The sequence below is a fragment of the Microcaecilia unicolor genome, chromosome 3 (genome assembly GCF_901765095.1).
Source record: "Microcaecilia unicolor chromosome 3, aMicUni1.1, whole genome shotgun sequence".
NCBI classification, from domain to species: domain Eukaryota; kingdom Metazoa; phylum Chordata; class Amphibia; order Gymnophiona; family Siphonopidae; genus Microcaecilia; species Microcaecilia unicolor.
In genome coordinates, this window is record NC_044033.1 from 124,652,944 (window position 1) to 124,665,920 (window position 12,977).

Consider the following 12,977-nt stretch of genomic DNA (forward strand, 5'->3'; position numbering starts at 1 on the left):
GGGCCTGGGTCCGCCTGACTGAAGTGCACTGCACCCACTAAAACTGCTCCAGGGACCTGCATACTGCTGTGATAGACCTGAGTATGACATTTGAGGCTGGCATGACATATTTTTAAAGATGTTTTTTGAGGGTGGGAGGGGGTTAGTGACCACTGGGGGAGTAAGGGGAGGTCATCCCCGATTCTCTCCTGTGGTCATCTGGTCAGTTTGGGCACCTTTTTGTGCCTTGGTCATAAGAAGAACAGGACCAGGTAAAGTCGTCCAAGTGCTCGTCAGGGACGCCATTTTTTTCCATTATGGGTCGAGGATACGTATGTGTTAGCCATGCCCAAGACCCGCCTTCGCTACACCTCCGATACGCCGTCATGAACTTTGGTCATCCCCACAACGGAAAGCAGTTGGGGACGCCCAAAATCGGCTTTCAATTATACCGATTTGGGCGACCCTATGAGAAGGACGCCCATTTTCCGATTTGTGTTGAAAGGTGGGCGTCCTTCTGTTTCAAAAATGAGCATGCTAGGGACCAGGCACTGCCCAGCATCAGATAGAGTGACTCGCGTCCCCTGCCTCTGATACCACAATAGAGAAGTCTGTTAACCCCGCCTCCGATGCCATGGAGGGGTGGCCAGGGGATCCTGCCCCTGGCTTCCTCCACCAGCAGGAGATACGCCGGGGTGTGGGGCGTGGTAGCGACCGTGATAGAAGGTGTATCTACATAAGGTTTTATTAGTGAGTGATTGTATTTGATTGTGTGAGTGTCTGTTTGTGTCACATCACGAGGTGTGTTTTAGAAATATTTTTCATTGACACATGGGGTCTCCTTTGAGATGTTTATAAAGGAGCTGAATACAACAATGTAAGATTGTTCTCCGCTTTTTGCAGTCTGTGCCTAACTTTATGTGTGTAATTCCCAATGAAATCTAATTAGTACCAATAATTGCTTGTTAAAAAGCCATTTATTGGCACTAATTGGCTTGTTCTATTAAATTGTATGTGCAAATTGGGAGTGCACCTAAATTTACACGCACAATATTTGGCAACCTTTATAGAATCAGGGGGGTAAGTTCACACTAAGATTTAACCAGGCCTTGAGTAGGAATATGTGCTAAGACCAACACGAATGTGCATTCTTTTACACCTTTTTATAAAGTCAAGTAGGCATATACTTGGTTTTATAAATTGGCACATAAAAACATGCATTAACTAGGCAGGACTTACTCTCTTCCTGCACTGTAACAGACTGGATTCTTGAATATAACTACACTGGAATCTCAAATCTGACTTTTAAGCCTAGATGTCATCAACACTTAACAGCAAATGTGTCCACTGCTCTCATATTCCATTTTGATACATGTTTTGAAGGTTTGTGCTAATATGGCTTTAAAAAGTGTCAGGGAAATTTGTTAACTACAAATATCAACCATGAACCTGCTATCTAACAGATTATTTACTAATAAATGTGTATCACTTGCCTTTATTTACAAAGGAAGCTTTCCACGTTTTCAGATTTGCACAAGGTGATATGCTTCTAACCACAGGGTTTTATGTCACCTTATTTGTTAAGTGTTTTTCAATATTTTCACCTTCTTGGGAGCTTAATTTCATTAATTAACTTCGCTGTGTGTGTATATGTCATTTTCAGGCTAATAAATAAACATTGCATACATTTTCTAACATTTCAACTAAAAAGAACGTTTAAATTGCAGTCCTTACATTCTGTGGTTTACTGATCCTGTCACCATGTATTTCAGTGTTTAATTTTCATAATGTTTCTAATTCTCAACTATTATGGCAAAAAAAAACAAAGATAACAAAAAACTTTGGGAACAGCACCGCTAGATTATATGAAATAACAGTCAGCAAAAATAGCGGGTAGTAATCGTAGATTGTGAGATAGATTAATCAATAACGGAGGGGAAGAAGACCTCAGACCTGTGACAATTTTTGATCAATAAGATCACATCAATATAGTCACTTCCGTATAATCACTGGTCTTCTACCGACAACGTCCCTGGATATTTAATTTGTGCGCTTCAAACATTTAAAGATACTGTATATCACAGCCAAAATATAAACCAAAGCTTCTTAGCTTATTGTTGCTTGATTAAGGGTCTCCCCAACGGTCCCGTTTCGCCAACTGGGGCTTCATCAGGGAGAGAGAACCCCGCAACATCAAACTGTGGCAAAAACCAAAAAACAAACACACAAAAAACATCCATTCATTCACATATTTCACAAAACCTCATCTTAAGACCCCAAACAAACAGTATAAGCAATCCTGCAATTCAGTATATCTTACCCAGCAAGCCGTTGTTGCCGCCAGAAAAAAATGCGCCACACCTACCCACAATCTTGTGGGAATTTAAACCTCTCTGTGGCGGATACACCAAAAACAGCTGTTTACAGAGAGTAATGAATACAAGACGTCACATCCAGTAAAAGGTAATACCGGCTCGTGAGGTCGAAAAATGAAAACAACAAACAGACTGCAAAAAGCGGAGAACAATCTTACGTTGTTGTATTCAGCTCCTTTATAAACATCTCAAAGGGGACCCCATGTGTCAATGAAAAATATTTCTAAAACACACCTCGCGATGTGACACAAACAGACACTCACACAATCAAATACAATCACTCACTAATAAGATCTTGTTCTACATTCTAATCAATGAACCCTCACCCATGGAGCCTCACACATCTTCGCCCCAAATATGAAGCCTCGCACCGCAGTCCAGACGGGCATCAACTTCTCAACATCACCATCGAGGACATCATTCCTCGGCGTCGAGGCAGGCGCAGTCTTGGACTGCCCTGAGAGAAGTCTTGTCCGATACTGAAGAGGAGCGTTCGTGGGAGGAAAAGGAAGATCCCAGGTACTTTTCTTCTGATAAGTCCTATGGGATTCCCTCTGAACCTTTCCCTCCAGCAGAAAGGAGACTATCTCCACCGGAGAGTCTGTCCTTTACCTCCTTTGTCCAGGAAATGGCTATGGCTATTCCTTTCCCAATGGAGATTGAGGATGAACCCAGGGCTGAGATGCTCGAGGTCCTGGATTATCCTTCTCCACCTAGAGAGGCTGTAACGGCTCCTTTGCATAACGTACTGAAAGAAGTCCTTATGCAAAACTGGTCGTTCCCTCTTTTTAACCCCGTGATCCAAAAAAAAAAAGCTGAATCCCAGTATTGGATTCATGGTGAACCTGGATTGATGAAGTCTCAGCTACTTCACAATTCCGCCCTCAAAAGAGCCAAGAGTACTAGAGACTATGCCTCGGCACCCCCAGGCAGAGAAGCTAGGACCTTGGATTCTTTTGGGAGGAAGACGTATCAGGCCGCTATGCTCGCCGCCAGGATCCAGTCATACCAGCTCTTCACGAGCGTCAGTGAGGCAACTGTCCAGCTTGGTTGACGCACTCCCTCTGGAGCAGGCTGAGCCTTTTCGCCAGGTGCTCAGAGAGCAGAGGGTGTGTCGAACGTTCCTGGCCAGGGGTACATTCAACACTTTTGATGTAGCATCCAGGATCGCTGCTCAAGGTACAGTGATGCGCAGACTCTCATGGCTGCGTGTCTCTGACCTGGATCATTCGGTCCAGCAGCGGATGGCGGATGTGCCTTGCCAGGGAGATAACCTATTTGGTGAGAAAGTAGAGGATCTAGTTGACCAGATCAAGAAGCATAATGATGCTATGGATTCTCTCTCCAACCGGGCGTCTTCTGCTACTACCTCCTCATCTAGGAGGTATTTTGGGGGGGAAGAGAAGTGGTCCCTATTCCTATCCTAGGCGTAGGTACACTCCTACTTCTTGGCAGCCTACTCGTTCTCATCAACAGCGTGCGCCTAAAGCCACTGCAGCTCCCCAGCAAAAGCAAGGGACGGGCTTTTGACTGGCTCCAGTTCAGCATAGCCTCAGTAAAAGTGTCCATACCAGACGACATGCCGGTTGGGGGGAGGTTGATATTTTTTCACCAAAGGTGGCCTCTCATAACCTCCGACCGGTGGGTTCTTCAAATAGTCCAGTTAGGATACACCCTCAATCTGGAATCTAAACCTCCAAATTGCCCACCGGGAGCTCATTCTTACAGCTTCCAGCACAAAGAGGTACTTGCAGAGGAACTCTCTGCCCTTCTAAAGTCCCAAGTGGTCGAACCCGTTCCACCAGGGGAAGAAGGGCTGGGATTCTATTCCAGGTACTTTCTTCTGCAAAAGACAATAGGGGGGTTGCGTCTCATCCTAGACTTGAGGGCCCTGAACAAATTTCTAGTCTGAGAAAAGTTCAGGATGGTTTCCCTGGGCACCCTTCTTCCCATGATTCAAGAAAATGATTGACTATTCTCTCTGGGCTTAAAGGATGCTTACACACACATCTCGATACTCCCAGCTCACAGGAAGTATCTTCGATTTCGGCTGGGAACACAGCACGTACTGCCCTTTGGTTTGGCATCTGCGCCCAGAGTTTTTACAAAGTGGCTAGCGATAGTTGCAGCGTCGCTCCACAGGCTGGAGGTGCATATATTCCCTTATCTTGACGATTGGTTAGTGAAGAGCACCTCGGAGGCAGGCGCTCTACAGTCCATGTGAATGACTATTCCGGTGCTAGAGCTATTGGGGATCATGATCAATTACTCCAAGTCCCATCTCACCCCTGTTCAAAAGTTGGAATTCACTGGAGCTCTGTTGAACACAAAGGCAGCTTGAGCATATCTTCCCGAGGCAAGGGCAGACAACCTCCTGTCCCTAGTGTCCACAGCTCGAGCATCTCAACACATCACAGCTCGGCAGATGTTGAGACTTCTGGGACACATGGCTTCCACAGTTCATGTAACTCCCATGGCACATCTACACATGAGGTCTGCTCAATGGACCCTAGCTTCCCAGTGGTGTCAAGCTGCGGGGGATCTAGAGGATGTGATCCAACTGTCCACTGACTTTTGGATTTCCCTTCAGTGGTGGACGATTTGATCCAATTTGACCATGGGACGTCCATTCCAAATTCCTCAGCCACAAAAAGTGCTGACGATGGATGCATCCCTTTTGGGGTGGGGAGCTCATGTAGATGGACTTCACACTCAAGGAGCTCGGTCCTTTCAGGAAAAAGGTCTTCAGATCAATCTTCTGGAATTGCGAGCAATCTGGAACGCTCTAAAGGCTTTCAGAGATCATCTGTCCAACCAAATCATTTTGATTCAGACAGAGAATCAGGTTGCCATGTATTACACCAACAAGCAGGGGAGCACCGGATCTCGCCCTCTGTGTCAGGAAGCTGTCCAGATGTGGCTTTGGGCACGCCGTCATGGCCCTCTACGCCTAAATCTATGCGCTGCGATTTACACCACATTTTTGTTGGTATAAATAAATGTGCATAGTTTTAGGCACTAGGATATCGACTACGCGTATTCTATATACTGCGCCTAAATCTAGGTGCCACTTATAGACTACGCTTAGGCAGAGATGTTTTCTTCGTGGATTTGTTAAGCGCCATATATAGAATCTGGGCTCAATGTGCTGTTCTAGAAATAGTGCCCAACTCGGGGCACTGTTTATTGAATAGTGCTGAGCGCGCATTTTTTTGCTGCTCAAATTTGGGTGCCCTTTGCTGAATCTAGTCCTAAGTGTTAACACATTAATGAATGTGCTGCCTCCTCCTCCCCCGATAAGGAAATGGAATTGTACTCTTTCCCTTTCCCAGTGGCGTACCAAGGAGTGGAGGAGTGGCCTAGTGGTTAGGGTGGTGGACTTTGGTCCTGGGGAACTGTGGAACTGAGTTCGATTCCCACTATTGCCCCATGTAAGCCTCATTGAGCCTGCCATGAGTGGGAAAGCGCGGGGTACAAATGTAACAAAAATTTTATATTTTAAAATAAATAAAGGGGGGGGTGATGGGGGCGGTCCGCCCCGGGTGCACGCCGCTGGGGGGTGCCGCGGCGCGCACCTGTGGGCTCCGACTTTGCGAACTTTGCTCGTTCGCTGCAGCTCCCGGGTGACATCCACGCTAGGAACGCCACTGCCCTTTCCTATATTTGAAAACTCATTATGCTGGAGTTTCACAGAATAGTTTTACTCAATTCGTTGCAACATGCACTGTTTCTAAGTTTTATTAATGTCTTCCATTTATTCTGTCCTAGAGTAATAAATTTCTCAATTTTCATTTCTCAAAGAAATCATTATTTTTTTTTGGGGGGGGGGGGGGGGGGAACTAGAATCATTTATCAAGATAAGAAGATGGCAATAGAGTGGAAGTGAAGACTTTTGTGCTGATCCATTTAATAAAAGTGACAAGAAAAAGTGAGGCACAGCGACTATACAGTACTACATGAAGCGGAACTCTTGCAATTCATTTTTCTTAGGACTTTGAAAAACTGCATTTGAACTTTTGAGGAAATGTGTATATAGCTTTCTTTTTTACAATGCAGTTAAAAAATATTTTCAATCTTTATAGTTTATATATTAAAAAAAAAACTAGTTATGGTCATATTTGATCAAACAGAACTGGACCAAAAGCAATAAAAAGAAAGATCTGCTGTCTTGCCATGACAGACAAAGCTTCTGTTAACAACTCCTACATATTCCGTAACTTTATTATCTGGTATGATAGGAAAACATCAGGGGGCCCTTTTACTAAGGCACGTAGGCACCTACGCGCGTTCAACATGCGTCAAATTGTCACTACTGCCTGTCTACCGCATGCCCGGTTGGTAATTCCATTTTAGGTGTGCGCCCAAAACAAGCGGTAGAAAATATTTTCTATTTTCTACCACATGGTTCTTACCCTAGGTGCCCTTTTACTAAGGCGCTGAGGTGTGCTGTGGTAGTTTGGCTAACAGAGTGCACTACTCCCACGGTAAAATATTGTTACATTTTTTGCCATGGGAGGCATGTCTAGGGGTGGAGACTAGGCGTGCTTGCGCTAATTAGGTAGAATGGGCACTGCACACTACCCGATTACTTCAGGAGTAGTGCAGGAGCCCTTATTGCCTCCTAAATAGGTGGCAGTAAGGGCCCCCGATGGTAATAGCCACACATGAATGTGGAAATTAGCACATGGCCTTTAAACTCCCACCCCCCCGACTGCGGCCATTTTTCAGCCGTGCTAGAAAGTGGCCGGATCGCACAGCAAACCCAAGCGCTGATTGCAGTGCCAGACACTTTCTAGTGTGGCTTGGACCCCTTATTTATCAATCATTTTCCATTTCCAATTAATTATAAATTTGAACAGTTAAGGGGGGGAAAAAAAAAGGTTAAGATAGAAATGGTTCAACTGTATATAATAGAAGCAGGATATTATTCTCCATTTCCCTATACTCCTTTTTGGTGATCTCTGACGCACAATGCATTACATGGTGGATGGCATATCCAGGTTGCTTATGAGGCCTTGTGAGTTCGAGGTTTAAAAGTCTTGCCTTCTTCAAGATGTGCCCTCAGTGCTGCTTCTTTAATAGCAAAGACCACCACATCCACTGCAGTTATCTTCCCTCCACACCCCTGCTCTGATTACACTACCTTTATGATGCACAAAGACTCTAACAAATAAGGGATCTGAATCCAAATCCCCAGCAATGCAGCAAGTAGCTTGGGGGGAGGGGCACATTCAAAAGGATTTTACTGGTTAATTTGGGGTGTTTTAATAGGATTAAATCATGTCTTTTCAGAATTTTGTTGCTAAAGGATAATTTTTGGCTGGTCTTTTTTTTATTTAATAAATGTTTAGACTTCCCATTGAAGTGTGTATCCCATATGTATCTGTGCAACAGTTTATGTATGAAGTAGACTTCCCTTTAAGCCATCTTGATATCTAGCCAAAAGTTATCTGGATAGGTAAAAGAGGACCAGGAGATAGTATAGGGACATGCTTAAAGAATAACCATGTTGAACTGATAATAACTGCTATGTAGTTAAATTTATCTAGATCACAAGATTGATCAAAAGTTAATTAATTTATTGACCAAAAGTTAATTAATTTATTTATCTGGTTAACTGTAGTACAGCATATTTAGCAGTTGAACTAAATCAGATAATTTATCTTTAATGAGATATCTTACCACTGAATATTGACCTTTACATTTTTAAAAGAAATATTGCACAATATGTGAACTGAATACTCTGCTGCTTGACCATGAAAGACACGTAGCTGCATAGGAGCCAGAGAAGCTTGACAGAGAAAATTAGCAAAATCATCTGTCATTCAAAAATATTTACTAGCATAGCAAGTGGGAACACTCCTGCACTATGTTGATAGGCTTACAGGACTTTCTCAAGCAGATGCTATAAGCATGTAAATGGTCAATGTAAATGCCAAACACGTAAGTACTTTTGATTAAAAAAAAAAAATCAAGACCTCTTCTGTCTATAATTTGGCCATTTTATTTTGAAAACAGAGAAACAAGACAGATTTTTAAAAAGAGAGGCGGGACACTCTTCCTATACAGAAGTGTTTTCTTTAATTTACTTACCACAGAATTCAGACAAACTGGCCTGTATTTCCCAACCTCCTCCTTACTTCCATTTTTGTGGAGCGAGACCACATCTACCCTGCTCTGGGACCACTCCCAACTCTAGAGAAGCTTTGAAACAGTCAGACAGTGGAACCGCCAGAACTTCCTTAAGTTCCTTTGGTACCCTTAGAATCAGACTGCCAAGTAAGGAAATATTACTATTCTTCGGCAGGCTGACCCCTAGCACTAATACTGCAAAATTACCAACAGAGGGTATAAGGGGGTCTGCCAAGGGAGATTCAGGAAGGGATTCATTGTTGCCAGGGGCTTGGAGGGGGATCAGATGCTGTGACCAGCGGAGCATGATAGGGGCAAGATACTGTAGAAGTCACCATGCATGCTTTTCCTCCAACAATCTTAAAAGCAATACACTGGAGGCTGACCAAAACTCAATTTCGGCCAAAACAGAATCTGCCGGCAAAACTGTCTGAAAGCTTTTGGCCGAAACCAAAACTGAAAACTCAAGTTTGGTTGAGTGAATGTAAACCAGTGAGGGCCACTGGGGATTGTCAAAGCTTGCAGTCAGCATCCCTCTGCTAAATCCATAGTATGCAAGCCAAAATATAATGTAAACAATGAAAGACCATATTTAATATTTTACCTTCAAATACAGTAGCCTGCACATACTTTGACCGCAGCTAATGAAACCTAAAACTAAAAAACATGGTGCTTTTACAGTGGCTGACTTTGCGCCACACTTGGAGCGACAGCTGACATCATAACTCTACAGTGAGGCTAATTCCTAAAGAGCATCTTATCCCAAATTTACAGACTTAAATTCCTTCTAAACTTTTATATCAAAAGTACTTGTTTCATGTTTCCAGTTTGTTGGGGATTTACTATCCCAGCCATCGCATAGTATCATCTAAGTGGCTTACTACTACTACTATTTAACATTTCTAACATTTCTAGAGCGCTACAAAGTGTACGCAGCGCTGTACAAACACAGAAGAAAGACAGTCCCTGCTCAAAGAGCTTACAATCTAATAGACAAAAAGTAAAGCATTTAAATTTAAAATATTTAAGCAGTCAAGCACAAGAGAACAGTCACAGAAGGACAGAAGATGTTGAAGGGTGGTCAGTGTGATTAGGTGTAACTCTGGTTGGAGTAGTGCGAGAAGGTGATAGAAGAATAGAAATGGGTGAGGTAAAGTAATGAGTGGGTTGATAGGGAGGTTATATAAGACATGTCACTCTAGGGGTGGGTGGGTAGAGGGGTAGGGTGGGTAGGATTAAGTCTAAAGCAGGAGAAGGTATTCTCTGCAGCCTATCTGTGAGATGGAAAATGCTCTCTGAAGCTGCTGCTATAAGTTGTTAGTTTTCTCTCCCTGAAAGAGATCCAAGCCACACCCACGAAGTTCAAACTGTCAGTGGGGAGGGTGAGGGGAGGAAATGGCAGTGCTTGATGAAAAAGAGAGCTCAGTTTGATAGGAGATATACTTACAATCTAAAATTACAAAAAAAAGGGAAAGGAAGGACAAAACGTGACACAATGAGTAGGATAGGGGAGGATGAACTATAATTTTAATAGGATAGTAAGAAATGGTAGATAAGGTAGAGGAATTAGGTCATTCAGGCCCGCCTTGAAATGGCCCTTTATTTATCATATAAACTATTGAGCAAGATCACAACTGCATTACATGCAGTCTCAGCACACACAAAAAAGAGTAGCCCCTCCCTCCCCAGGACTGTCTTACAATCCTTGGTGGTCTAGTGGTGTAGTCAGGGCAGCCACTTTGAGAGCAGAGCCTGAATGGGCAGGAGTAGCTGGGGATCACTCCTGCCCAACTAGACCCTCTCTCAAGGTACACATTCATATATTTAATCTGTTGCTATGGGTGTTATCTCTAGATAAGACTACCCTGTTTCTTTTTGATGATTTGTTAGCACAAATTTCTTGACTTACAGTTGAATATATACAGGGCTTTTTTGAGGGGGTACTTGGGGGTACTGAGTACTGGCACCTTTTCTATTGTCTGCTGAAATTGACCCATGGTCCACAAGTTTTAGTGAAAGATCTCAGGCTCTACAAACCAATTTTGCCTTGTCATAGATTCTGTTACTGGTTGCAGGTGGCATAGCTATTGAGGGGTGGGTCTCTCAGTGACCACCCCATTCCTGAAGGGTGGCCTGGCATTTGAGTACCTGCACATTTTTCACTAGAATAAAATGCACTGAATATGTACAGTAAATATATGAATTTTCCAAGTATATGTACATACCTTATTCCTTTTTATCCACAAATAAATTATTGTGTGTATAGGAGTAAGTTCACTTCTAGTCCTGCCCCGCCTGCAGTTTCACTTTCTTTTGTCTACAAATTACGCCCTGCTTGCTCTTATCTTAGTCCAGCCTTCCAGTTCTCTCAATTTCTTTCCAACCTTTAGCTCTACTTCTAACCTTTCCCCACCTCCACTTCTGGAAAGAAGGCAGGGAATCCAGCGTGAGCTTGTGTAGAGACTGATAGAATATATATTTATATAATGGACATTGAAATTCCAGGTTTTCAGAACAGACTGGAAGCAGGTGAATTATATGTAAGAATCTTGAGCAGTAGAGCAACAGTTTTATTCCTGTTTCCTCACCTTTCATCATTTAACTTTTTACCTTTTGCATTTTTCTGTTCTGCTCTAATAATTCTGCTTATTAAGATTTGTCAGACTGTTTTATTAACATTAAAACAAGTTGAAATTTAGTCATTACTTAACAGCAAGGATTCTCAACCCAATCCTCAGGACATGCTTAGCATAGAAGTTTAGAACTCCTGGATAAGAAGGTTATTATAGTAGTTTATTTTCTTTTTGCTTTGTTTTTCATTTCATTCTTTCTGTCTTTTTTTCACATCTCTTAGTGTTTCCTGGTTTAACAGATACAAAAGTTGGTAAAATTGTGTTACATTTTGCTGAAAATGTATAAATAAAAAATAGACAGAAAATTAAAATAAGGATGCTTGTTGCTTCTGTTCTAAAAGCCATTCCATTTCTCGGTGACCAGAGCGATAAGAAAAGTTGAAAGTCTTAATAGTTTTTCACCAGTCACTGTCATGGACTGTCTTATGTTTCAGGCCCTCCCAGAGTTGCTTCATTTTATCTTCTGCCTTTTCTATACATTTCCCTTCCCTCTAATTTCTCATTGTCTCTCACCCCCACGTATTTCTTCTTTTTCTCTCTCCTGATAACTATTCTTCCCTTCAACCATCTGAATTTTCTACTCTTCTGCCCTTGGTCCTGTCAGATACCTGTCTTCTGCAGCCAGTGCTACTGATTTTACTACCTCCACAATAGCCAGCACTGATCAGCCCTGCTGTTGTGTCTCTATATTTAGAAGGTCAGACATGCACAGTGATAAGAGTACTTTTGTGTTAAATGGAAGTATTATTGGAACAGCACGGCTTTGATTTACCAAGCAGAACACAGTGACCTGATGACTCATCAGTAGTAATGGCTGCAGAAATGTGGAAGGAGAGTGACAGCAGCTGCAGTTGGTGGTAGAAATGGGAGCAGGCACATGGGATGGTAAAACAAGTAGCGAAAGTTGCAAGGTTTAGTGGGGAGAAAGTAGGGCAAGAATGGCACTGTGAGGCAGAATGTCATTGTCAGGAAGAAGTGTAGGATAGGAACAATTAGGGGTGTGCACAGTCAGAATATTTCTAGTTATTTGAATTTCTAATTACTTTTCCAATTTTGGGTTGTTGTTGTTTTCAGTGTATTTCACTCATGTTAGAATTTTTTAACTTGTGCAAACTATTTGCATGTTCATTTGTGGGTTTATGTACCTACAATCAAATCTGTATGCAGTGTATCATTTTTAAGACATCCAAATCAAATTTGTACACATGAATACACATCCTCAGTAGAAACTGAGGGGCTGATCCAGAAAGCTAGTGCAGAATATAGTTTCTTTATTTGTCTTAGGATACACTGTGCAGTGTCAGGTGCTGCCAGTTTTGAAGGTGGTGGCATGGAAGTAGGAGTAATTGGGCATCAGGTAGGTGGTATATTAAATTAAGAAACAATAATCTGTCAAAGGTATTCAATGATGTTATTGGGAGAGGGGAACTGAGGGGTCAATGGGGGTCAGGGTCCACTAGAATACTAGGGAATGTTTTAAGGTGTTGGTGGGGATTGGACGTTGTCCCTTGGGTCAGGGGGTGGGGGATCTATTAGACCACCAGGGATTTTTTTCATGGTTTAGAGAGGTGATCGGGGGACTTCTCAGGGGAGTGGGGATCAGGATATCAGAGGGTACCTCTGTGGGGGTCACAGGTGGATGACAGGGGAATCAGAGATTGGGGGGTCATCTCTGGGTCTATAGGTAAGGGGATCAGGATATTGCGGGATCTGAACAGACTACCAGAGATTTTTGGGGCATGGTGGGGCAACCCAAACAGAAGCAGCAGCTTTTATACTAATGTGTCCCTTCTTGTCACTGTGTGAGCCAATCACCGCTCACACACTGGCAGGAATGGAGAAATTTTGCTCTTCAGTG

At 42.9% G+C, this 12,977-nt stretch overlaps 1 protein-coding gene across 1 annotated transcript in view; it reads left to right on the forward strand.

Annotated features, from left to right (window-relative positions):
• The window catches only part of MACROD2 (mono-ADP ribosylhydrolase 2), a 2,039,061-nt gene that overhangs the window by 1,158,054 nt on the left and 868,030 nt on the right, over positions 1-12,977 (forward strand). The window lies entirely within an intron of this gene.